The sequence below is a fragment of the Podarcis cretensis genome (assembly GCF_951804945.1).
Source record: "Podarcis cretensis genome assembly, chromosome: 8".
Taxonomy (NCBI): Eukaryota; Metazoa; Chordata; class Lepidosauria; order Squamata; family Lacertidae; genus Podarcis; species Podarcis cretensis.
Window position 1 is genome coordinate 25503448 of NC_137177.1, and position 25540 is coordinate 25528987.

The 25540-nt window shown below is 46.1% G+C and overlaps 1 long non-coding RNA gene across 1 annotated transcript; it reads right to left on the bottom strand.

The window, feature by feature from the left end:
- Positions 1-2002: 2002 nt before the first annotated feature.
- Positions 2003-19325, bottom strand: LOC307221761. The gene is made up of 3 exons (XR_013841483.1): positions 18427-19325; positions 2797-2908; positions 2003-2052 (listed from the first exon to the last, which is right to left on the bottom strand). It is a non-coding gene; the product is annotated as an uncharacterized lncRNA (long non-coding RNA).
- Positions 19326-25540: the final 6215 nt, after the last annotated feature.

Consider the following 25540-nt stretch of genomic DNA (forward strand, 5'->3'; position numbering starts at 1 on the left):
GCCAGCCCTTCATTGACACGCCCTGTCCTCTAGCACCAGCCTCAGAGCATCACTTGCAGCACAGACCCAGCACAGTTGGCGGGAGCAGGAAACTCGGAGAATTGGTAAAGACACATAAACTAGATCTATTGCTCAAATCCGGGCCGAGGTCAGCCGTGGCCAAAAGTAATTACTATCTGCGGGCCTAGCCACAATGAATTGCAAATCACTTCTAAGAAGAGGATTTGCTTACATCTCTCACACAGTGATCCTTTGCAATGTAGCAAGAATGGAAGCTTGTGCTCAGGATGGATGAGGAAGGTTATTAATGGACCTCAGTTTGGGGGGAAAAAGGTATTATGGCAAGGCAGGGTGGGGCATTTGGAAAGCATTGAGATACACCCCTTGATTAGAGTCACCGATTAGGGTTTGCTTACAGGTTGGGTTTCAAGGAAGCAAATGAGTCATTAAAGTGGTAATAGCTTCTTCACAACATTCCTCAGGGGTTTTGGAGAGATGTTGCAAGAAATTTTGTCTTTGGCAAGCTTGGGGTGGCAGCCTGGGCCACTTGCAGCAGGCAAGACCTTTATTAGGACCAACCAAAATGTCACAGATTAGCAAATACGCTTTCAAGTTCTTCAGAAATCTTCATCAGGCAGGACGTTAAAAAACAGGAGTGGAATATAAGGCAGAGAGAGAAAGCTGGCATTAAAACCATAAAGCCTGCAGTTGTAGTAACTGTGCAGTGCAAACACCGGTCCTGAAAGACCTTACTCTGGCTCATAGAACGTTTCCAAGCACAATTCAAAGTGCTGGTGCGGACCTTTAAAGCCTTAAATGGCCTCGGCCCAGTATACCTGAAGGAGCATCTCCACCCCTATCGTTCAGCCCGGACACTGAGGTCCAGCTCCGAGGGCCTTCTGGCAGTTCCCTCACTGCGAGAAGTGAGGTTGCAGGGAACCAGGCAGAGGGCCTTCTCAGTAGTGGCACCCACCCTGTGGAATGCCCTCCCATCAGATGTCAAGGAAATAAGCAACTATCTTACTTTTAGAAGACATCTGAAGGCAGCCCTGTTTAGGGAAGTTTTTAATGTTTAATGCTATATCATGTTTTTAATATTTGGTTGGGAGCCGCCCAGAGTGCCTGGGGAAACCCAGGCAGATGGGCGGGGTATAAATAATAAATTATTATTATCATCATCATCATTATTATTACTACCTACTCTAAAGTAAGCACCACCAAGTGGACCATCAAGGCCAATGATGTGTTCCTATGCATGTTCACTCAGGAGTAACTCCCACTGTCATCAGTGGAGCTTCCTAGCTAGCAAGCAAGTTTAGGATTGAAGCCTTAATGGGACTGGCCTCTCAGGTGCTAAGTTGGAACAAAGAATGGATGATCTCTATTAAATGGGGCAGGTGGCGGGTGCCTGTTTTCAAAAGAGACATTTCCTCCTGGGTGCCAAAGAATAGGAAGCTCCTATTTTAGAATGATGCTTACCATTATTAAATGATATATATGTGCATCACTTAAGAAATAAAAAAAAGCAGAGCTGGCCCAGGACATTTAAGCAGGAATGCCTCCTCCCAACCCCCCAAAAGAACCTCAGGTGCATAATACTCATGACAAGCTAAGTTGTTTTAGCAGCCGAGGCTGAAAAATCCTACAAGGGCATTGCCCCGTCCCTGGCAATAAAATACAATCACCATCACAATACAGCAAGCAGTTTAATGCCCTTATGTGACTCCCAAAATCATCCGCCTCAGGTGGCTGCAGAGGTGGATCTAGAGAGCGGGGCAGGGGCGCTGGGTGCCCAGCTGAAGAGGGAGCCTTCTCAAAGCCCAGTAAGCAGAATGGAGGCATGACAGCTCTAACAGGGTCCTAGAGTCCTCCTTCCTCCTTCCCAAAGCCAGGCAAGCACTTATCAGGCTTTGGGGAGGAGGCAGGGGGTCTCTAAGACCCTGTCACTGCCCTCACACCTCCTTCCCCAAGTCCAGCACTTTGTTTACCTGGCTTTGGGAAGGCTGGGGGGGGGGGTGTCAAGGTCCACTCCTGGTGGCTGCTTCACTATACCTAATGATAGGAGCGGGAAAGCACATTTCATCTATTTAGAACTATTATTTCTCTTATATGCAAGTTTATATAGATTTAATCTACAGTCATACCTTGGAAGTCGAACAGAGTCCATTTGACTTCCAAAACGTTTGGAAACCTAAGCATGTCTTCTGATTGGCTGCAGGAAACTTCTGCAGCCAATCAGAAACCGCGGAAGCCCCGTCAGACGATCAGCTTCCAAAAATAGTTTGTGAACCAGAACACTCACTTCTGGGTTTTGATTGTTGGAGAGCTGATTTGTTCGGGAGCCAAGGCGTTTGAGATCCAAGGTACAACTGTACTGGCTAACAACCAGTAAGGTTAATCTTTTAAGATTTCTTTAAATTTGGGGCACAAACTTCAAATAAGGCCAAGGTAGTGACGTCACCCAATTAAGTACCAAGTTCAGAGTACAGGGGTACCTTGGTTCCTGAACAAATTGGCTCCTGAACGCCGCAAACCCAAAAGTAAGTGTTCTGGTTTGCGAACATTTTTTGGAAGCCGAATATCCGTTCCAACTGTTGGCATTGTTTCCAATCAACCAATCAGAAGCCACACCTTGGTTTTCAATTGTTTTGAAAGTCGAACTGACTTCCAGAACAGATTGAGTTCAAGAACCAAGGTACCATTGGAGTCACAAATGGTTAATTTTATTGCTCCCACAACAAACTTCCACCCAGTGATGCTGTCACCTTTTACATGCCTTGTTGTTTTCAACCTTACCTTGTTTGTTTCATCCCTTCTGCATATACACCTGTCACATTCATAATTCTTCACAACGCAACAGGTAAATTAGGCTTCGCCAAGAGGCTCGTGTCACAAGAAACCAGTTTGCCTGAGGCAGAAAGGAAAGAGAGAAAATGCCATTACCATCTTAGAAGTCTGAAGCAACGAAGGTATTTCCATCATGCTGGATCCACAAATCAAGCACGATCTGAGGCAGTAATGCTTTTGAAAAGCAGTTGCTGGAACCTGCAGGAAGGGGAGAGTGCTCTTGTCCCCGGGTCCTGCTTCTGAGTTTCCCACAGGCATCTGTCTACTATACAGTGGTACCTCGGGTTACATATGCTTCAGGTTACAGACTTCGCTAACCCAGAAATACTGCTTCAAGTTAAGAACTTTGCTTCAGGATAAGAACAGAAATTGTGCTCCGGCGGCGCGGCAGCAGCAGGAGGCCCTATTAGCTAAAGTGGTGCTTCAGGTTAAGAACAGTTTCAGGTTAAGAACAGACCTCCGGAATGAATTAAATACTTAACCCGAGGTACCACTGTACAGCAATTATGCCTTTCTGAATCTGCCTTAGCTCAGGAACTAACCAGCACCCAAAAAAAGGAGTACTTTACTGGTATCTATAAGGATGTGACAGAGTATTACCTGCCCGAAAATTAAAGTGAAGAAGAAGATATTCAAGCTCAAAAGAACAGGTTTTTAATATAGCTTGGCCAGTTTGTTTTAAATATGGAAACTGAATGCATTCTGTCCTTATGTAATTTCTATACACGCCACCCTAGACATTGCCTGTCATTTAAAAGTGTAATAAACACAAACAAACAATGTGTTCCATTTCCCCCCCCCCAAAAAAAAAATTCCAACTGAACATTATCACTTACCAACCACATATTCCACCCCTTCAGCTCCACATTTTGTGTACAACTGTCATATCCCATTTGCTGCGGCTGTTTTCAGTAGCAGGCCGAATGGTGGTGCTGCATCGCTCACCTGACCTCCCTGCAGCTACGTTGCTGCTGCATCCTGGGACGGGGAAAGGGGAGAGAGGCGAGGTCAGCATGGTGCAAACACACCAGCAGGACAACCAGACTGGCTCCGCTGGTGTGTTTGCGCAGTGACAACTTGGCCACCACCTCACCTATCCCCGTCCTGGTATGAAAGAGCGACATAGCCGGAGGGAGGTCAGATGAGCAGCTTCATCATGCCTTCCATTCCGAATCTGAAGGTGCATTTCGCCAGTTTGAGAGCCCAAGTACATCCTGGAGACAGAGGCAAGCAGGCACCCACACACACACAAGAACACAGTCTGTCCATTACCTGACCATTAAGGGTTCCCTCATCGAGAGGCGAGAGACAAAAGAAAAGCCATTCAGAAAGAAGAGACCTCGCAGCCCTGGACAGAGCGTTGCTGAGCTCCGAGAAGCTGCTTGAACCTCTGGCAAACACAGTACCAGTTCCTTTGGAAAATAATTAGGCCAACTGCCACCCACACACCCACACCCTCTGGCTGGGAAGCTTGCATCGTCCCCCTTTCCAAGTAAGCAGTGCTGGAAGTCAATCCTGGAAGTTGGGTAAACTCTGAACAGCAGACAATGACAAACAAGGCCTGGGAGCCCGTCTGACAAGTTCCAGATTATGTAAAACACCCGAAAAAATCCATTGTGAACAAGGAAACGGCAGTCTGTTTCTGCCTTCAGCCAGCTGGCAAAAGCGGGGCCAAGGCCGCTTGCCAACTGCGAGAGAAAGTAACTGAAGCCCAGAGCGTTGCATCACCACATCAGCTCGTGATGCAAGGTGCCAGCGAGCAAAGCAGCAGTAGCACTCTGAGACAGCAATCCAAAAACATACTTCCTTTATATGGTATTTCTTCCTTTCCCTAATCAGATGTTGCAACAGGCTCTCCTGCAACACAGCTGCAGTTTAAGGAGTGTGGATGCCGCAAGGCAACAAGCCTTTCTGGAAAGCAACGTCTGCAGGCAAGGAAGGATAGTGGGCGGCCCAAAGGTTCTGAGAATGGCAGCAGGACCTGTTACCAGCAATGTTAGCCATGCGGCTACATGTATAGGAGCCAGAACCTGGCTCAAATTGTTTGAGCCTAGTTTGTTTTCACTAACCACCGTTCCTTGAGCTTGGACAGCAAAGAGCACTGTGGGAAGTTCTAAAAGGAGAACAGGATGTTTTGACCCCCCCCCCCCCGATGCATGTGAAGGAAGCAGAAGGACTTGTTCCCCTAATGCTAAACTGTGGTTTAGCATTGTTTCTGAGCAGAGACCAAGTGTTTTTGCTATTTTTATTTCATGCACGTTCATCCATGCAAAAACAAAACACACCCCAATTCTTTGGTTTAGCCCAAAGCTCTCAGTGGAGAGCTAGAAAGAGGAAAATGAAAGCTCAAAAGAAATTGTTCCCTTTTAACTATGCCTAAATTTTATTCAACTTAAATCCCGCAGGACCCACAAAGGCAGCCTTCTGTCATTAGTAAAGTCTCACCAATTTTACTAGAACTTACACTAACACACAGTAATTTAGCCGTACTGTGCTTAATTAACTTAAGTTAACTTGCTCCACCTTTGCTTTGCAAAATCATCAGAGTGAATCACTTTCAGGTTTCCCCACACGAAGAACTGAACCAGTTCCAGAGATGCGCCAAACCGATTACCAAACTGCTTGTGGTTTGAACTGAAACGGCTTCAGCTCCACCCCAGCCTAAAATGTTAATTATGTGCAAAGTAACCAACTGGATTTTGCACATTTGTGTACATGTGATAGATCTTTGATATCATAGCTGGCTGTTTTCTTCTATAGTGTTCTTACTATATTCATTTTAAAAAGGGATCAATCGTGCTGAAGGCATAACAATAAACTTGAGCAGGTGGTAATTATTCTTCTGGTCCTACATACAGTCCAGATCCACAAGCAAGGAAGGGCGATCACATGATTTCATTCAGAGGCTCTCCAATATGCATGTGAATAAGCTACTAAGAACAAATAGAATCATAAACTTGTATAGTTGGAATATACCCTGAGAGTCATCTAGTTCAACCCCCTGCAATACAGGAATCTCAACACATGGTCTCCCATCCAATTTAAACCAGACCGGACTCTGCTTAGCTTCGCAAATGTGCCAACAATTTTTATTGCTGCACTGGAGGTCTAGATTTAAAGGGGCACATACCACCTCCTCCTCTCCTTTGCCACAGGTATGGGAAACCATTGGGCCTCCAGATGTTGCTGGCCTACTATTTCCATCATCCTCAGTCATTGGTCATGCTTGCAAGGGCTGATGGGAGTTGTAGTTCAGCAACATCTCGAAGGCAAAAGATTCCCCCCTCCTAGCCTAAGCTTCAGATCCAGAGTTTGATTTGGCTAAGGGAAAGAAACAGGTTCATGTCCATTAACCCCCAGCAGGGATAACAGCAATACCAGAGGAGGTGGGGTTCAGCTGGGAAAGTGACATGGAGCAGGGTGTAGCCAGTGTGGTGTAGTGGTTAAGAGCAGTAGACTCGTAATCTGGTGAACCAGGTTCGCGTCTCCGCTCCTCCACATGCAGCTGCTGGGTGACCTTGGGCTAGTCATACTTCTCTGAAGTCTCTCAGCCTCACTCACCTCACAGAGTGTTTGTTGTGGGGGAGGAAGAGAAAGGAGATTGTTAGCCGCTTTGAGACTCCTTAGGGTAGTGATAAAGCGGGATATCAAATCCAAATTCTTCTTCTCTTCTTCAGGGTAGACATTGTGTCCTATTTTGCAAGAGGACAGTCATATATTTGAAAGGCTGCCTGGTTGTAAGTCTGGTTGAGAGACAAATCCAGTGTTCAAATCTCCCATTGTTCTAGGCGCATTTGCGATAGGGAATTTTATTAGTGCAAGCAGTTTCTGAGCTCTGGGAGCGGTATTGCACCTAAGATTTCAGATTAAAACTGCAGAGTAGAAGGAAAGGAGGACCTTTTTCTGCCTCCCCGTTTCCAGCTACTCTCTGAAGACTGGAGAAGAGACTTCTTAAGAATATTAGTGGGGTGGGCAGGGGAAGAACTAGACCATGTGAAAAATGAACATAAGATTTCAGCTGCAGTTCATTCATTTCCAGCTTTGTATTCTTGTTATAAAAAAGTGTGCCAAGACATTCCAGTGTTTCACCATGACCTAGGCTTAAGGTGCCATTTAGCTCCTAGCTTTCATATCTCCATTTCTAACACTGGATAAATCATCCTAAAAAGGGGGAGCATAAGAGGACCTTGACATTGCCCATGCACAGTAAGCACATGGATAGCAGACTGAGCTGGCAGACAGGTCATACTCTATCCTATTTCCATTTAATTATAGTATTAATTACTAAATTTGCATCTATCCATAAAAATCAGGTCATGCAAATCCCTATCTTTTGCCCTCTTTTGGATTGATGCAGCTTGAGTTCACCAGTGGCACAGGGTTTCACCCCTTCGCCTCAACCACCCTCCCAGAAAATTCAAACGCCAGTCATCACACCCCTCCTGCCACTTCAGTTCCTGAGGGAAAATATTGCTAAAGGCTTTGAAGAGATCTGGGTCTCATTCCTAATTACATTAGGATGAATGGTTCAAACAAGAGTAGCACACCCTACCCAAAAATGTCTGGTGGGGCAAAGAAGCAAACCTGCCAGATCTCCATACTGAGCAGGTAATTGCCTTAAACCCTTTTTCTTTCTTTCTTTTTGGCTGACTCACTACAGGTGCTGAGCAAGGGGTAGGAACACACCTGCTGTCACTTCAGCTTGGAGCAAGCCATTTCTCAGAGCCAAGCAAGAACTCTCCTCGTGGTCGGAGGCAAGCTGCTCCTTCAACACGGTTAATTCCTAGCCTGAGGCAAGCAAGCGATTTTGGGGCAAGGAGTTGCAAGCTGGCTTTCAGCCAAGTTCCACATTAAGCTTCGTGCACAGCACATATCCGTGTCACTGGTTTGTCTTTAATTACATGTATGTGGGGGTTGCTGATTTTAATCCAGGTCACCATGGTGTGGGGAGGGGAGGTTTATCACCCCCCCCCCCAGCTTGCCTCACTAAGACTGTCACACCCCCTCATGTGGTTGGAAGGCTTGAAGGAGGAGAAGGTCCTCCACATTAAGAAGGAATTTTCATCCTAATGGCAGGTAGGCGTGGTGGCAGTGCCAAATTTTCGTATAAGCTAAACAAGCTATAGCTTAGGGCCCCACTCTCTTGGGGCCCCCCAAAAAATGTCACTATTAATGTACAGGTAGGTAGCCGTATTAAAGGGACACGGGTGACACTGTGGGTTAAACCACAGAGCCTAGGACTTGCCAATCAGAAGGTCGGTGGTTCCCGAGACGGGAAGAGCTCCTGTTGCTTGATCCCTGCTCCTGCCAACCTAGCAGTTCAAAAGCACGTCAAAGTGCAAGTAGATAAATAGGTACCACTCCGGTGGGAAGGTAAACGGCGTTTTCGTGCGCTGCTCTGGTTTCACCAGAAGTGGCTTAGTCATGCTGGCCACATGACCCGGAAGCTGTACGCCGGCTCCCTCGGCCAATAAAGCGAGATGAGCGCTGCAACTCCAGAGTCGGCCACAACTGGACCTAACGGTCAGGGCTCCCTTTACCTTTAGGTAGCTGTGTTGCGTCTGCCATAGTCGAAACAAAAAAACAAAAAATCCTTCCAGTAGCACCTTAGAGACCAACTAAGTTTTTTATTGGTATGAGCACATGAAAGCTCATACTAATAACAAACTTTGTTGGTCTCTAAGGTGCTACTGGAAGGATTTTTTGTTTTTTTGTTTCAACTATTATTATACTTCTTAATTGTATTTCAGTTCAACAATCACTTTGATAAAATACGTATTTTGTTATGTGCAAATGGCTTTAGATACCTATGAGGTCCATAAATTACCATATAGCATATATTCAACACAAAGAAACAGTGACAATTTGTTGTTGACAAAGGACAGCTGGACATATAAAGGGCCCCATTAGGGCCTCATCAAACCTAAATCCAGCCCTGTGTGGTGTTATAACGGCAATGTGTCATTGAATTACAACACCGTCTTTTGCTTGTCTATATGGAGAGGACAATATCAATAGCAGGTCCAATGGTCAAGAAGGCGACTTCTGCACAAGATATAGAAGGAAATGAGGATCAGATGGGGCTCATAAGCTTGAGAAGGAAGCCGATCTAGGCTCCACTGCTTGGCGGGGCATCTCTGGGAGAAGAAAAGGCTAAGGAGGAAACCCTACACAAGTCTAGAGTGGAGTACCTAAGATGGTTGGATGGCGTCTTGCACACCTGCTTCCGGCAACTCCTGCAGCCCAGCTGTTGCCAGATGTATTGCTCTGCTTTCCTTTGGACCACATCAACGAGGCCAAGAAAGGGGGTCTTGTTGTCTTGACAGCCCAGGACCTCCAAACACACTGCCCAGGCTTGCGCCCCAGGGAAGTCACTTCAGTGCTGCCAATGCAGCGGTTTGACTTCACCCGCAGAGGTGCACTCCATTGTCTCTCAAGACAGCTGGACGCCAGCGGTGATGATCCACATCACCAAGGTCTTTGGGGGAGTCCCTGCTAGGGAGTTGAGGAACAGAAGGGACTATCCTGATCAATGACATAGCAGTAGCTGCATGGGGGACCGGACAGGAGGATTCCACCCCATTACATTTTGTTGCGGGTCCCGCCAATTAAAAATGCTCAATGCAATTATCTATTCACTTATTAAACTTATACCCTGCCTCTCTTCCCATAGGAGCCACAAACACAAATGCGATCAAGCGATACAGTCAAAAATAAAATAAAATATTTAAAACATTTTCATTAGTCCTCTGGCAGAGATCAGCAACTACATAGCAGTGACAAGTCCATTTCTTTTTTGGCCATTTCCCTTCCATCGATTAGGACTGCATTCAAGAAAATAGCTTCCACTGCCCTCCACCACCAACCCCTGTGCTTTGGCAGCTGGCCACGCTCCATTTCCCGACACAATTGCTGCGTCTGGCTGGGCTCTTGCCAGAGTGGCTCGGTGCAGCATGTCACACCAGTGGCACTACCAGAGGCGCAGATGAGGAATCGCTTTCTGAGCCAAGCCAGAGGAGGCTTCGGGAATCTTCTAGAAAAGCTGCATATTTTTTTTCAAGCTTCTGTTTGCTCATCATCTGGTTAGAACAGACTCAGAGAGCGTCTTTCATTTCCACCTTGGGAACTTTATTTGTTTCAAGCCCCAGATGTTAATTAAACATTACAGATGTTATTATTCAGACCTTCTAAATCATCCTACCTGAAAATGTAAAGTGGGCAGCCATGTGCGCTTATTTCATCGATCTAGGGAAGAGCAGGGGCAAGGAGGGCCTATATGCCACAAATCAGAGAGTCCCTGGTTCAAACCTCACCTCTGCCTGAACTCTCTAGGGACCTGGTGGTGAAGCCATTCCCTCAAATAAAAAAAAACACCCTATGATTAATTGACTTAACATGCCATTCATCAACCGAAAGCCATTGCTTTCAATGCTCAGACATGCTCTGTTCAGGGCAATTATAATTTCCAGCGGAGCAGCCTCTCTTAGTATTTTTCAGCAAGAACAACAAGGAGTCTTGCAGCACCCTAAAATCTAACAAATTCATTCATTCATTTCTGTGTAATTATAAGCTGCCTTGCAGGGCAAAGCCCTCTTGAGGCAGCTTATGGATTATTAGTTTCACAAGAATGTAATAAGTGCGTTTCTGGACAAGGCCAGTGGCTCAATTAGCCCAGCATCCTGTTCTCACAGGGGCCAAATGGATCACCCAGTCACAGCAGGGTCTGAACACACAGGCAACCTCCCCACATGCAAGTCTCAGCAACTGGTATTCAGAGACATGGGGGAGCGGGTGGCGCTGTGGTCTAAACCACTGAGCCTCTTGGGCAGGCTTCCTCAACCTCGGCCCTCCAGATGCTTTTGGCCTACAACTCCCATGATCCCTAGCTAGCAGGACCAGTGGTCAGGGATGATGGGAATTGTAGTCTCAAAACATCTGGAGGGCATTGGTTGAGGAAGCCTGCTCTTGGGCTTGCTGATCGGAAGGTTGGCAGTTCGAATCCCCGCGACAGTGTGAGCTCCCGTTGCTCGGTCCCAGCTCCTGCCTACCTAGCAGTTCGAAAGCACACCAGTGCAAGTAGATAAATAGGTATCGCTGCAGCGGGAAGGTAAATGGCATTTCCATGCGCTCTGACACTTGTCACAGTGTCCCATTGTGCCAGAAGCGGTTTAGTCATGCTAGCAAAAATGACCCGGAAAGCTGTCGGTGGAAAAACGCCACCTCCCTTGGCCTGAAAGCGAGAAGAGTGGCACAACCACAGAGTCGCCTTTGACTGGACTTAATCATCCAGGGGTCCTTTACCTTTTTCACCTATTCAGAGACATACTTCCTCTAACAGTGGAGTGATCCAGCAAGACTCCCATCAGCCCCAAGCAGCATAGCCAATGGTCAGGGATGATGGGAGTTTTACTCCAGAAACATCTAGGAGGCCACAGGTTCCCCATCCCTGCCTTTGGTAACTGGGTTTGTTTCCTATAAGTTTCTTCATCAAAACTCTGGAGCATTTTGCACAGAAACTAGGCAGCGGCTTCCTGCTGACAAGCAAGCCATGCCTCACCTACCATCACAAGGAAGGTTTGCCTTTTAGTTTGCACAGGAAACCGTGGTGATGATTAACGTGTTGAAAGCCCAAGCCTACATGAGATGGGAGGTTCAAAATAGGTACATCACCACAGGAAGCAAGTTGCCATTTTGAGGCCAGACATCTCAGAAGCCGTACAGTGGTACCTCGAGTTAAGTACTTAATTCGTTCCGGAGGTCCCTTCTTCACCTGAAACTGTTCTTAATCTGAAGCACCACTTTAGCTAATGGGGCCTCCCGCTGCTGCCACGCCGCCAGAGCACGATTTCTGTTCTCATCCTGAAGCAAAGTTCTTAACCTGAAGCACTATTTCTGGGTTAGCGGAGTCTGTAACCTGAAGCGTCTGTAACCTGAAGCATATGTAACCCGAGGTACCACTGTATTCTTCAATGACTCGGTTCCTGAAATTCCTTCTGATGGTACAGATAAAATATAACTGATAGAATTCTGCAAGATTTAGCATAACTGTGTGAAAACAGTAAATATCCAAGGATCCCCAGGCATGCACCTCCAGATGGTAGAGACCTCAGGCACCATCCTGGCAACTGGGCATCTTCACTGGGCCGCAAGTAGCCGATAGCCAGGTGCAAAATGCACCAGGCCAATTTCGAACCCTGCCTCAGAGAGGTACATTCCCACTGACAGAGCCCCAATGAGGAATCTCATGACATTAGCTGAATTTTCTGAAGTCTTCAAGGACAGCAGTAGTCTATCCTTGCAAAATCCCATCTTCTTCTTGCCTTATACACTTCTTCAAGAAAACACTAGCCTTGTGCACTCTAGCACTTACCATCATACACAAATTTAATAAATAATATTAATAAATATCTTTATCAGAAGCATTTAAGCAGATGCTAGGTATCAATCCAACTATGCTGGCCGGGACTGCAGGCTGGTAAAGGCTGCTGTATGGATACATCACCAATAACTGCCAACAGAGGATACACTTAATGTATCTGGTGCTGTGGCATCGAGTCCATAGCAGCTTTCACCACCGTAAATCTATTAATACCTTTAAGATTCCATTTACCGTATATGTGTCTGTAAAATTATATTCCCAACTGCCCCAGGCCATTGCTTTTCTCAGTATACTCACTCTTGTGGCACGGGTATTCAGTGCTGCCTTGGGCAATTTTAGACTCTGGACTAAACTGGTCTCACGCACCACCCCTCTGGAATTCAGTGGCCCTTCACAGAGGCCCTTTTTGGAAAGAAATGCCGGCTACTTCGCTTCTTCTGAAACATGGCAAACCAGCCCTAACAAACCTGGGGGGTTGCAACATGCAGCGAGACCACACAGGCCCTCCCCCTAATCCAGTAGCAGAAGCAACACCCAGAAGGAGCCCCAGTATTAGGACAGCAGTCGCCCCTTCTAAGCTCCAGAACCATTGGCAGGCGCCCAGTCATGCTGACCCCCAGCCCCAGCCTTTGCCACTACATGGTGAGTAGTTTTCCAGAATGCAATAGCATCTGTATTCCATTGCAAGGAAAGGAAAGTTTGTGGGCCATCCCTGGAATATTGAATTACTCACAACTTTTACAGTTAAAATCAAGAGCTCGCAATCGCAGGCAACCTGATCCTGGGTGTCTGGGAAAGGAACGGCTGGCTCCAGAGCACCAGAATAATCTAGTTTATCTCCCTATTCCTTCCTGCCACCCTTTGCTTCTGTTTGGGTCTACGCTGGCATTTGGCTCCCTATGCATGGGGGCCTTGCCATTTGATACCAGGGCTGGAAATTTGCCACCTAGGAAACCCTAGCTAGAAATAAGCAAAAGAGGATCTGCTTGCTGCAAATTCTATACAGTATACTGCTGCAGCACGGTTCGCTGGTCAAGTAGAGTGGGAGGTGTAAATTAATGGGCTGGCTAAAGCCTTTTGTAACTTTGGTTTTTCAAGCCGTATTTGCCAGCCTTCTTGGAGCACTGAAAGGAATGGACCAATGGTCCGTCGACTCCAGCACCCTGTTCCCACAGCCGTCACCCAGTTGCCTGTGGGAAACCTGCCCGCAGGACCCTGAGTGAAACAGCACTCTCCCCAGTTGTGATTCTCAGCAGCAGGCAAATGCAGCCATTGTGTTGGTTCAGACACTAGGCGCTACATGGACCAATGATGTAAGACAGTCTGTTCCCGAAGAACAAGTCAGAATTGGAGGATAAGTTGGGAGGCAGGACCTGGAAGAATCACCAAGAAGACCTGGGCTTTGCAGCAAGTGGGTATTCAGAGGCATACTGCCTTCCAATGCTGGAGGTGATTTCTGGAGGTTTAAGTTAACAGCACCACAGGCCCATTCGCTTTCATTCTCTGGCTCAGACACGGGTCAAATAGGTGCATGGGAAGAAGAGAAAGGCAGGCCAGGGGAATGAAGAGCAGGTCCACCTGCATATGAATAAGCAGCATTTTTAATGAATGCATTAAAAAAAAAAAGCCCACATACACACAGAGCCACATTTAAGTCTGCCCAGCCAAGTTTCAGGTTTTAGAAGCAGCAGAAAGCAAAGGAGAGAATGTGATCAGCACACAAAAAAGCAGGCGGGGAAGAAGGTGTTGCAAACTGTTCATCTGTTTTCACATTCAGCAACGCCTAGGGTGGACACTTATGCCTCACCGAAAAAGAGAAAACTTGTGACCAAAAGCAGGCCCAAAATTGGCATAACATTTGCACATGCCAATTTACAAGTATCTAGATGCACATTTCAGAAATAATTGCTGTGATTTAAAATAGAGCATACTGAGTCAGACCATTCGATGGTCCCTTTAGATCAGTGTTGTCAACACTGACTGGTAGCAGCTCCCCAGGGTTTCAGATGGGAGGGCATTCCCAAGTCCTACCTGGAGATGCTCAGGATGGAACATGGGACTGGTGTGTCATTGCGAGTGTATTCTGCAATGTGTTACTGACCAAGTAACAGTGCATTAGCAGTGGCTACCACATCACTGCTGTCTGGAGTGGCTCTAAAGCAGCAAAAGGGAGGGGGCATTCCCAGAGCACTTGTGGTATGAAAAGGTATGGGATTTCAGCAGGAAATTACAGGATATGAAGCTATCCCAAAACTTTTGCAGGTTCGAAAGCAGGAACATGTACGGCTCCCCAAAAAGCATCACGAGCACAATGTCAAACCAACAAAACAGTGGTATAAAAGCATTTTTTTTAAAAATAAAAAATAAAATAAATAAAATAAATAAAAAATAAAAGCAAGATCTAAGGAAAGGCAGGGCAAAAAGATACAGCTTTGCATTATATGTATTTTCTTTTGTCTTAGAGGAAGCAGGGGGTGGAGGTTGAAAGGGATGTGCAGGATAATTACACAAACAGTAATGCTTGTTACCTCAAGCTGGGTATTCCAAATGAACGTTATTTGGGCTTGACTGTTTTGAATTAAAATTCCCAGGGCACATGCCAAATAAATCCACCTCACAGGTCTGGGAAAGTTAGGCAGGCTCGTTCCTAGAGCCTACAGAACACGAAGTGTAGCAACACAGAGATAACAACTAGAGTATGTGAAGGAACAGCAATTTGTGGTGGTGTTCCTTGCACCTCCTCCACATCAGGAACAGTTCCAGGCCAAGACATTCTGCTACCTGAAAGGGAGCCTAAAAGCCTTCTCACCCGCGCTAGGACTGGCAACATTCAAAAAACATTTCGCTGCCTCATTAAAAGGCAAACCTCCCAAATTTGTATTCTGAAACAAAATGCAAACCAAAACACAGCTGCCCTTCAAAATTCATACCTCTCCGAATTTGCAGTGCAGTTCCCCAGCCAAGTTATATGTACAAAAAATGTGTATGGCAAGGTAAAGTGTGCATTGTAAAGCATGCAAAAGCATGGTTGGATTACTGCAATGTGCTCTGTGTGGGGCTACCCTTGAGGCTGGTTCACAGGCTGCAGCAAATACAGAACATGGTGGCTAGGTTGCTTGCTCATCAGGGGCTAATTCTTGCCAGCATGCAACACCTTGCATGTGGAATTTGCACTGGCTTTAAATCTGCTAGTGGGCCAAGTTCATGGTGGCGTTGGTACCAACATACAAGGCTCAATACAGCTCAGGATCAGGTTACTAGAGAGACTGCCTTATCCCTTATACAACCAGGAGATCCCGGCAGTCTACAGGAATGTTTCTCCTGGCCAGCTCCATAGTAACTCTATGGCTGCCCCTGTTCTGTGAAATAGCGTTCCTGTCAACATACGACAGGCTTTTTTTTACTATCTGCACTTTCCAGAAACAACTGAATACACTTTTGTTCCTACAGGCTTTCCCAGCTGGATAAACGGATCTTTGCCCAGAGGGTATATTTTGCATTGTTTTAGTTTTGTTTTTAAATGTAGCAGCCCCCCCCCCCCCCGGTTTTCATTGCACATAGCCTTGAGACAGCTGTGTAGAAATACGTTGTTGTCGTTGTTGATAATAATAATAATAATAATAATAATAATGTGAGGTTGCTTCAAGGAGAAGGAAACCTTTGGCAGACATGGGGTTCTAGAACAGGATGAGCAAGGAGAGAAGGGAAGAATTTGTCGGGCTGTAAGAAGGGTAAAGCCATTGAAGGCATGGAGGAGAAGTCTGTGCAAGAATCAGGAGAGGAGAGGAAAGCAGAGAAGGGATTTCAGGAGGGGTGTGTCAACAATGGCTTTGGTGAAACAAGCTCTCTTCTCCAGCCCATCATTGAGGCTGTTGGGACAGGTCTTGCCTTCCCAGACTGGTGGAGGTGAGTCCATCAGGGCAAATGGGGCCCTGCCCCAGTCTACCTTCAGCCACCCGCCACCTGCCCGTCTTCTTGCTTACAGCCAGTCGGGGGGGGGGGCTGGCTCAGCATTGCTCTTGTAGAAAGAATTCAGGGGCCCAAACCAGAATAAGTTAGCTCCACCCGTCTTTGGGCTCTACCTACTGTTTCACTGCATTTGCACTAAAAAGCTAACGAATTTTCATGAGGATGGTTTTTTATATATTAAAAAAATAATCACAAAGTGATGTGGAAATGTGAAGAACTAAACTCTCCCTCTTTCTATAAGAAACTGAAAGAAACCAAAACTGAATGATTCACCCATCCTTACTCCCAGGTAACCAGGCTTAGGAATGCAGCCTGATGCAGCCCCTTAGTTCACCTTCCTGCTGCCCAGCCAATTCTTGAAGGAAAGGGGAGGGTGGAGAAGGAGGCCAGGCTCCCCCCACCTGCCACAGTCTCTGGATGGAGAAAGTTGGTAGAGAGAAGTTTTGTCCCTCTCCCAAACCACTAGAACTCATGGACCTCCAGTGAAGCTGGAAGATTCACGACAGATAAAAAGGACGCACTTCTTCACACACGCATAGCTAAACTATGGAACTCACTGCTACAGGAGGCAGGAATGACCACCAGCCTGGATGGCTTTAAAAGAAGATGGGACAGATTCATGGAGGAGAGGGCTATTGATGGCTACTAGCCATGGGGGCTACACTCTGCCTCTACAGCAATACTTTCCAATGCCAGCTGATGGAAACCACAGAAGAGGAGAGCGCCCTTGTGGTCAGATCCAGCTTGTGGGTTTCCCAAAGGCATCCACGTTGCCCACTGTGACAGACGGGTGCTGGATTAGATGGGTCATTGGCCTGACCTTCCTAGGCTCTTACCCACAAATCTTATGCCTTCCAACTTCTTCCCCCACTGTTCCAAATGACATTAACCTTGGGTTTGCAGCGGCAGCGCTGCACGTGATCAGGAAAGCTAGTCAAAACTAACCCGTGCGCCGCTCAAGGCAAGCAAAACTTTCTCCCTGTTTTGTCTGCTGGCGCTTTGCCCTCCGCCCTGGTTGTGTGGGGCTCTGTTGGCTCCGGCATGTGCAAGCCACAGCAGGGATGTTCTCCAGCAAGTGGAGGGAGACAGAGAGAGACGAGATTCCGCAGTGCTTCCCTGGCACAGCCTTCTTTCTATGCCCGGAATCTGCTGATCTTTCACTCCCAAGCCAGGAAAATCGTCCAGAAAAGCGACTGCCCCTCGGCTGCCGGCACTGCAGTGTTACAAGGCTTCTCCCCATCCCCAAAACACACACGCATACAAAAAGGCAAAGGCGCAACAGCTCAACCTTTAAAATTAAATTTTAGAGCACGGGGAGGGGCAGGGCTTGCTAGATAGGCGACGCACATTGCAGAGATGGCTTTCTGGACACAAACAGGTGTGTGTGTTTCCCCTCTACTCCTCCCCCCCGCAAAAAGTTTGGGAAAGCAGGAAGTCTCTCCTTTAGACGACTTGGCATGTGCAGAGAATTGGAGGCGGCGGGGCAAGGCGGAGAAGGAAGGAGCCGGCGGGAGAGCCGCTATTATCGCCGAGAAGTTTTCTCCAGCGGCGTGGTCGCCTCGGCGTCTCCGTTTGCTGAGTAATGGCAACACGGAAACGTCACGGCAACGCCGCCGAGATGTGCAAAGTCATTCCAGGCGTCGGGAGAATCTCGACAGCTTTGGAAAAAGGAGAGCGGCCAGATCTGGACTGATGAGGAGATTCTACTTCTGTGCCGCTTTTCATCCGAAGGAATCCCAAAGCGGAATAATTAATAATAATAATAATAATAATAATAGGCAGCAACCCGGAGGAGGGGGCCGCGTTTTCACCCCTTCCCCCCACCTCTCCTCTCCCCCACCCACCCCATAACACACCTCACCCTCTAAATTTGCAATCCTCTTTAAGCAAAAGAGAAAAAGTAGCGGAGGCAAGAATGGGAGAGCGCTGGCCCAGTTAGATCACAGAATCCACCAACTCTCCAAAGTGGTCGTTTCATCTGCAGAGAGAGAGAGAGAGTCTGTCCCTTTCCTCTTTCTTCTGGCTTGCAAGTTATAATCCACTGGCTTCTTCGAGCCTTCTTCCTCTTCCTCCGCTCCACCCCAAAGACCTGGATACCCCAAAGACGAATCTCCTTCGTTTTAGCAATGGCTTTCTGTCCCAGCCCCAGCCCCATCAGCTCTCTCTCTCTCTCTCTCTCTCTCTCTCTCTCTCTCTCTCTCCCATCCGCCCTTCCTCGGATCTGGCCTTACCTGAGCCGGTCACTTTTGCAAAGCAGGCCCGGAGCAGCCCAGCGAGTCAGGGGCGAGTTAAAGGACTCCTCGCCCTTTAAGAAGCAGCCGCTCTGCCTCCGCCAGCCGCTCTCGGGAGCCCTTTCCACCTGCACCGCTGGGGACCTGCCTCTTCTGACGTCACTCCAGCGATGGGCCACGCCCTCCGTCCACCGTTCGCGGTGGTCACTGGCTGGCTGTCCCGCCGATCATTTCCCTCCGGGGCGCAGCGTTCCCGGACCTTGGCAGCTCCAATGGATGGAGGCGGCGGCGGCTGGCAGGTGAAGCCGCGTGACGCCTGAAGCAAAGAGGACCGAGAAACAGCGTCTCACCCCCCTCCCTTAAAAAAAAATAGGATTAGTGCATGCAAAAAGTGCCAAGCCGGGATCAGCCAGTTCGTTTCCAGCTGCTACCGCTGAATTTGAGGGAAACCTTTGCAGCATTCTGATTGGCTGGAATGGCCGTGATGTCACAGAAAGTTTTTGCTCGGGCACTGACATGACCTCAGAAAGCCAGCCCAGGAGCATTTGCAATTTCTAATAGAATTCTGCTACTAAAATAAGCTCCATCACTGAAATTCAAACTCTCATCTATGGATAACATCTGCTTTTTTAAAAGAAATAAATAAAGAGAAAGTCTCAAGCCATCCACTGAAATATATAAAGTTTCTAAGTTAAACTTTCCTCCCCCACAAATGGAATTTCTGTATCACAAGACTCATTTGCCAGAGATACACATTGTTTTTTTGGGCTTATGATGGTGATTTTAACAATGCAATCCTATGCATCTGTACTCTGAAATAAGTCCCACTGAGTTCAATAGGGTTTGCTCCTGTGAAGGTACATGTAGGATTGTAACCTTAATAGCTCCTACCTTCAGAATTGCCAGAGTTTTCTGTATAGTGCAATAGCTGGTTGGGAGGAAGCTTCCTGGGAACAAATCAAGAGGGGAGAGTCTTTGTAGTAGACTGACCTTTACTTTGTGATTTGATAGCTTTCTTTTATAAAGAAATTGAAAAGCAAATAGGAAATGCCTTTGTTGAAGCCATTCAGGCCATTAAAATCCTGATATTAACTCTCCTGTTTAGGGAAGCTTTTAATACTGGATGAATCATTGTATTTTAATATTCTGCTGGGGAAACCCAGCCAGATGGGTGGGATATAAATAATAAATTAATTTAATTTATTATTATTATTATTATTATATTATGCTGTTCAATGTGTTCTCAGCAAATAATTATTTTCAATATTTAAGCTGATGTTATTTATCTGTTTAGTTTACTTGAACTTACTGAAGCCTCCTTTGTAGCCCCAAGAGGCTAAGTGGCTTGCAAAAGACTCTCACAATCAAAATAATGTTTTGATCGGGCATCATGAACAGAAATAGCATTGTGACCCTATGATGCCAGGATTATCTATTTCCTGTCCCTTGGGCATAGCCAGGATTTATGTTGGGGGGCGGCAGGCTTCATGTTAGGGTGGGCAGAACTTCACTTAGTTAAGTAGTTTTATTGATTGACTTGATTTAGGGGGGCAGCTGCCCCCCTTAACTACACCCATGTCCCGTCCACATCCATGGTGTTCTTTGATATTGCCCTTCAACCTCTGAACCAGCCAGATTTTGCTCAGTCCACAAGGGAAGCAAGCCTTTCCTATGTCATGTGGCTCAATACCATTCCCAGGTAGGGGGTTTCCCTCCCTGGTGAATGACATCTGGCAGTTTCCTTCTCTTTTCATGCCTCCTGATGAGTAGTAGTATGAGCTTCTATGTAAACCGCTTAGACGTTTTTTGATTAAGTGGTCTATAAGTCTTGTTAAACAAATAATAGGTATAGGGAGTTTCTGCCACCACTGCTTTTTATTTGACATTACTTTGATTTTTCTTACTGTGCTTTTTTATTGAATATTGAATTGTGTGTATTTGTGTGTGTGTGTGAATACAGGTAAGTGCATACGACCTACCTTATATCTGGTATTGCTTGGGATTGCTAAGAAACAAACAAACAAACAAAAATCAGTGTGGTTTTGAAGCCAGTGCTTAAAATCAGTGTGGTTTTTAAAGGTTCAGGTCACCATCTTGATTCAAAATGGCATCCAGATGTATCCAAGCAGAGACAAGCAAAACCCTGCCTCTTGATTTCAGGAACCATCATGTAGAATTTGGTTATGAGATCTTCAGAGATTTCCAATGCATATCAGACAATCAACTTTCCAAAATATATAGGGTGAGATCCATTGTTTGTCCTACTCTAAGCAGGCCCACTGAAATTAACGGATGGAACTACCACAACAGGTTGCTTAATGTAATGAGTCTACTCTGAGTATGTTGACTATGATCCATAGACAGATGATAGATGATAGATAGATAGATATAGATAGATAGATAGATAGATAGATAGATAGATGATAGATAGATAGATGATAGATAGATAGATAGATTAGATAGATAGATGATAGATAGATGATAGATAGATAGATAGATAGATAGATAGATAGATAGATAGATAGATGTGATATATAAAAAAGCTAATGCAGGTTTTTTTAATGCACTTTAAAATTTCTGAAGACTTTTGCACACGACACCAGTGGCCAAAGAAAAATCTTGGGCAATCCCAAAACTCACATCCAGCTGCTTGGGGATTAATTGGACCAAAGGAAGGCATTGCTTCACACGGTGTTGTACTTGTTCTGCAGGATCAACATGGCTTCTTGGAGATCCCAACCAAGCATGGTAAAGTGTATGATGAAATCCATTCTTCTTTCAGGTGGCTTCCTGGAGGCAGGGAGTTTCCCAGCTCCGTTACAGCAAGAACCTATGTAGTAAGCACTTAGGAAACTCCTTTCCATCCAGCCCAGTTTTGTCTGCTCTGACTGGCAGCGCCTCCTCCAATCTCCAGCAGGCCTCTTTCCCCCTCCCTTCACCTGCTGTTTGATTCCTTTTGATGGAAATCCTGTGGAATGAGCCAAGGACCTTCTGGGTCCAAAGCAAGTACTTTGCCACTGAGCTATTCTCACCAGCATTTGTATGCCACCTCTCCATAGTCAAACCATGCTTCAGGTTTCCTACCAGTGGCTACCTGGTCATTTCAACTGGCAGTGCCAGAGACTGAACATGCAGCCTTCTGCATTCAAAGCATGAGCTCTGCCCACTTCCGGGTTAGCGCCTCTGGCAATGGCGGAATTCCTCTGATTGGGAGGAATTTACTCCGTGGAAACAGGGTCTGGCCGCCATGGCGAAGGCGGAGACCCACTAAAAATCGCAGGCGGGAGAAGCCTGTGAACCTGGGATTCGGCTGGCACCTTTTGCGCCTCCCCTACTCATGGGGAGACCCGGTTTCGGGGATCCGGAGCGACGTGGGGTGAGCGGCATTGCTGTTGCCGGAGAGCACTGACTTTTTCCTGTGGACAATTCGATTTTAAACAACTACCCGTGAGTAGAACGGAAAATTGGATCTATAAATGTCTTAATTTGGCACCGAAACGGGAAGGTTTTAAACAGGAAGTCCGCCTTCCCCTTTTGTAAATAGATTGAAGCAAAGACGCTACAAGCTAAGGTCTTGGAAAGTCTTCTGCAAAGGATTAAACTTCCATTGATTAAAACTATTAAACCCCCCTTGGAAGCAGGAGAAGAGGGGGGAAATTTTGGATCGCGCAAGCCTGCAGGAGAGAGTGTTGAAAATTAAATCACCACTGCTCTGAACCTGGAAAGGGTTCTGCCAGTAAGATTGATGTTTTGAAGTTCATTGGCTGTGAATAGAACGTATCTTGACAGTTAGCTAAATAAGAGAAATATATTGTTTCCATTGTCCTCTTCTGCGTTTAAAAAGGAGGAAAAGTAACTGAAAATTGAAACTATATTTACTGTTTGAACTGTGCTTAAAAGGATTGACACAAATAGAAACTGTTTCCCTCTAGAGGGAGCTTTTGAAACTGTTATAAGAGCTGAACTGGGGGAACCAGCTGCAAGATAAGAGACTGTGGGAATCAGGGATTGACCTTGGACTATTTGAGAATGTCGACAGAAGAAGCTTTAGTGATTGCATTATGCAAGATAAGTCACTCGTTGGAACAACTCCACAAGAAGACAGATGTCATGACTACTAAAATTGATAACTTGGGACAAAAAGTGATTAACTTGGGACAAAAAGTGGCTATCAATACAGAAATTATTCAGGATCTGATACAGGAATCTACTTTGACAGGGCAAATTGTTGAGATGGCGAAGGAGAAAGTTGCTGTTGTTGAACCTAAAGTAATACAAGTGGGAGCCCCAGCCTTACAGAGGCAAATTGAGGACTATAAGTTGAGGCCTTTTATGATTGATTTTAGAAAAAGTCAGATTTTGAGGATCGGAGCCCTGCCTGGACTGGAGAAGGAAAGTTGGACAGATCCCTTCATGCAGGGATTTACTGACTTTTGGGATTTGGACTTTGGTCATGAGGAGATTGGAGCTGTGGGGGCCTTTGGATTTGGAGGAATTTTGAAACATGTCCTGAAATACCTTATGGATTTTAGATTTAACCATGGAGATTTGGTTGACCTGTCGAGAAGGAATAAAAGCATTGCTAGGTTGGAGCTTCCCCGAGATCTGCTCTTCAGTATCAAAGGAAGGAAAATAAAAACAAGATCAGTAGAAGACAAAGTAAAGTGCATGTATAAATATGAAGAAGACCTACAGAAGGGACTTGGAAAAGAGTTAAGAGCCTCGGACAGAAGATCACCAGGTTGATGGACTATTCGGAATTGATGAATGACTGGCAGTATCCGAGACCAGGGAGAAGAGATGGTGGAAGAAGATTGGAAAAAGTTTTAAAGTTTATTTTCAGAAATAGAAATATTGTAAGATTACTGAGTGTTAGAAAAACGTTGGAATGAAATCTTATGGCTTTAGTTGAAATGTTTTAAGGAGTTAAGCATAAATAAGCATTATAGTATTAATGGAAAATAAGGGTAAAAATAAGTTAAGATATTTATATGACAGAAAATAGAGAAAGATGGAAAGGAATTGCTGAAACAATTAATAGAAGTGGAATACAAAAAGGGAGGTGAGAGGAAGTCGATGAAACAAGGGTATGAAAGATAGACTACTGAAATGGTACAATGTATGTTTTTAAATTGTTTTTGTTTTGTTTTGTTTAGGTTAATGTTGTGTTTTGTATTGTTTATATATTGTATTGTATCGTTTTTCCCTTTTCCTGTTGTTGTTTTTCTTTTTGTCTTTTTCTTCTCTTTCCTTTTTGTAAGTTTTAAAAGTAATAAATATTATTTAAAAAAAAAAAACAAAGCATGAGCTCTGCCTCTGCCTCTCAGTTGCATGGGCCTTCTCTACCTATAATGTTCCAGCCCTCGTGACTCCGAAATAAAAGCTGATTTAAACAGGAACGTAGGAAGCTGTCACAGACCATGGGCCTACCTAGTTTGCTATTGTCTGCATCAGCTGGCAGAAGCTCCCCAAAACCTTTCTCAGCCCTGCCGGGAGATACCAGAGATCAAACCTGGCACCTTCTACACGCAGAGCAGATGTTCTATGGATCCCCTCCGTTTATGCAGGACACTTGGGTGCCAGTATCACCTCCACTTTCCGTGGTTTATTCTCTTTAAGCAGCGCAGGGAACATTGGACTCATACACAGCGCTGAGCTTGCGAAAGCAAAGCCAGGCACTGTTGTGCTTGCTGGGGCAGCCCCCAGACTTATCAGCTCGGCCCATGCATTTTCCAACTGGCTGAGTCACTGCGCTCCAGCGAGGGGCTCTGCTGATGGGGCAAAGAAGGAGGCTTACTCAAAATAACAAACTCAGCTCAAACAAACAGAAGAGCAGCAGCAGCAGCAGAGAGAGAGAGATTGCACGCAAACGCCACGTGGCCCCCAAGCTGCTGATCAACAGGTCAGCACAACAGGACACTAACCAGTCGGAGCTGAAGCAGCAGAAAGTTCCTGGTGGCCAATGAACTGCAGGGTTATATTGTACCAGGCAAGTTCAGAGGGTTGTTCCCCCAGTCCTCTGAAAGCTCTGCTCAAAGCACCAAAGCTCAATGGCAGAGTGAAGGGTGCAGGGAAGGGGAGAGAGAAATTCGAATCAGTCCTCATTCAAAGGAGAACCTGCCCAAGGCCCCATCTGCAGTGCATATTTAAAACAGCATTGTACCACTTTAGACAGCCGTGGCTTCCCCTCCCCTCACCAGCTCCTGGGAAGTGTAGTTTAAAGGTGCTAAGCGGTGTGAAGAGACCCCCAATTCCCCTTACAGAGCTACAGTTCCCGCAATTCCCTGCAAAGAGGGAATGACCGTTAAAGCACTCTGAGAATCGTAGCTCCTTTTTTGCCTGCTGTCTCTTCCAGGTAAATTCACAAAGTCTAGGGCGCTTTTTGCTAAGGCACTCCACCCACATGGTACATTTAAAGCACACAGCTGCCACACTCCACACACACACATACAGAGAGAGAGAGTGCGAAACCTGGCGGGAAGAAGAAGAAGAGTTTGGATTTGATATCCTGCTTTATCACTACCCTAAGGAGACTCAAAACAGCTAGCATTCTCCTTTCCCTTCCTCCCCCACAACAAACACTCTGTGAGGGCAGTGAGGCTGAGAGACTTCAAAGAAGTGTGACTGGCCCAAGGTCACCCAGCAGCTGCATGTGGAGGAGCGGAGACGTGAACCTGGTTCACCAGATTACGAGTCTACCGCTCTTAACCACTACACCACACTGGCTCAACTAGTTTTACCCTGACAGTTTCTGTTATGTACTGAAGTTCTCACCCTGGGCCAGCAGGGGGGATACTGTAGATAGTTTTCACTCAGGTCCACATATGCAAATAAGGGATTGAAAATGATGTTCAGTGATTGGATAGTTACAGAAAGTTGCTACTGTTGCATTGTAGTCGAGCTTTATATAAGCAGGCTGGCCGAACCCTTCAGTTCAGTTCTGTTCTGGCCTGTGAATAAACAAGAGCTGTTTGAAGAATCTCTGTGTCATCTGATATGTTCACCCACAACTTAACAGTTTCAATCCCCCGCAACCTTAACAAACTACAGTTCCCAGGATTCTTAGCAGGGAGCCATGTGCTTTTAAATGTATGTTCTTGGTGATCCTTGTCAA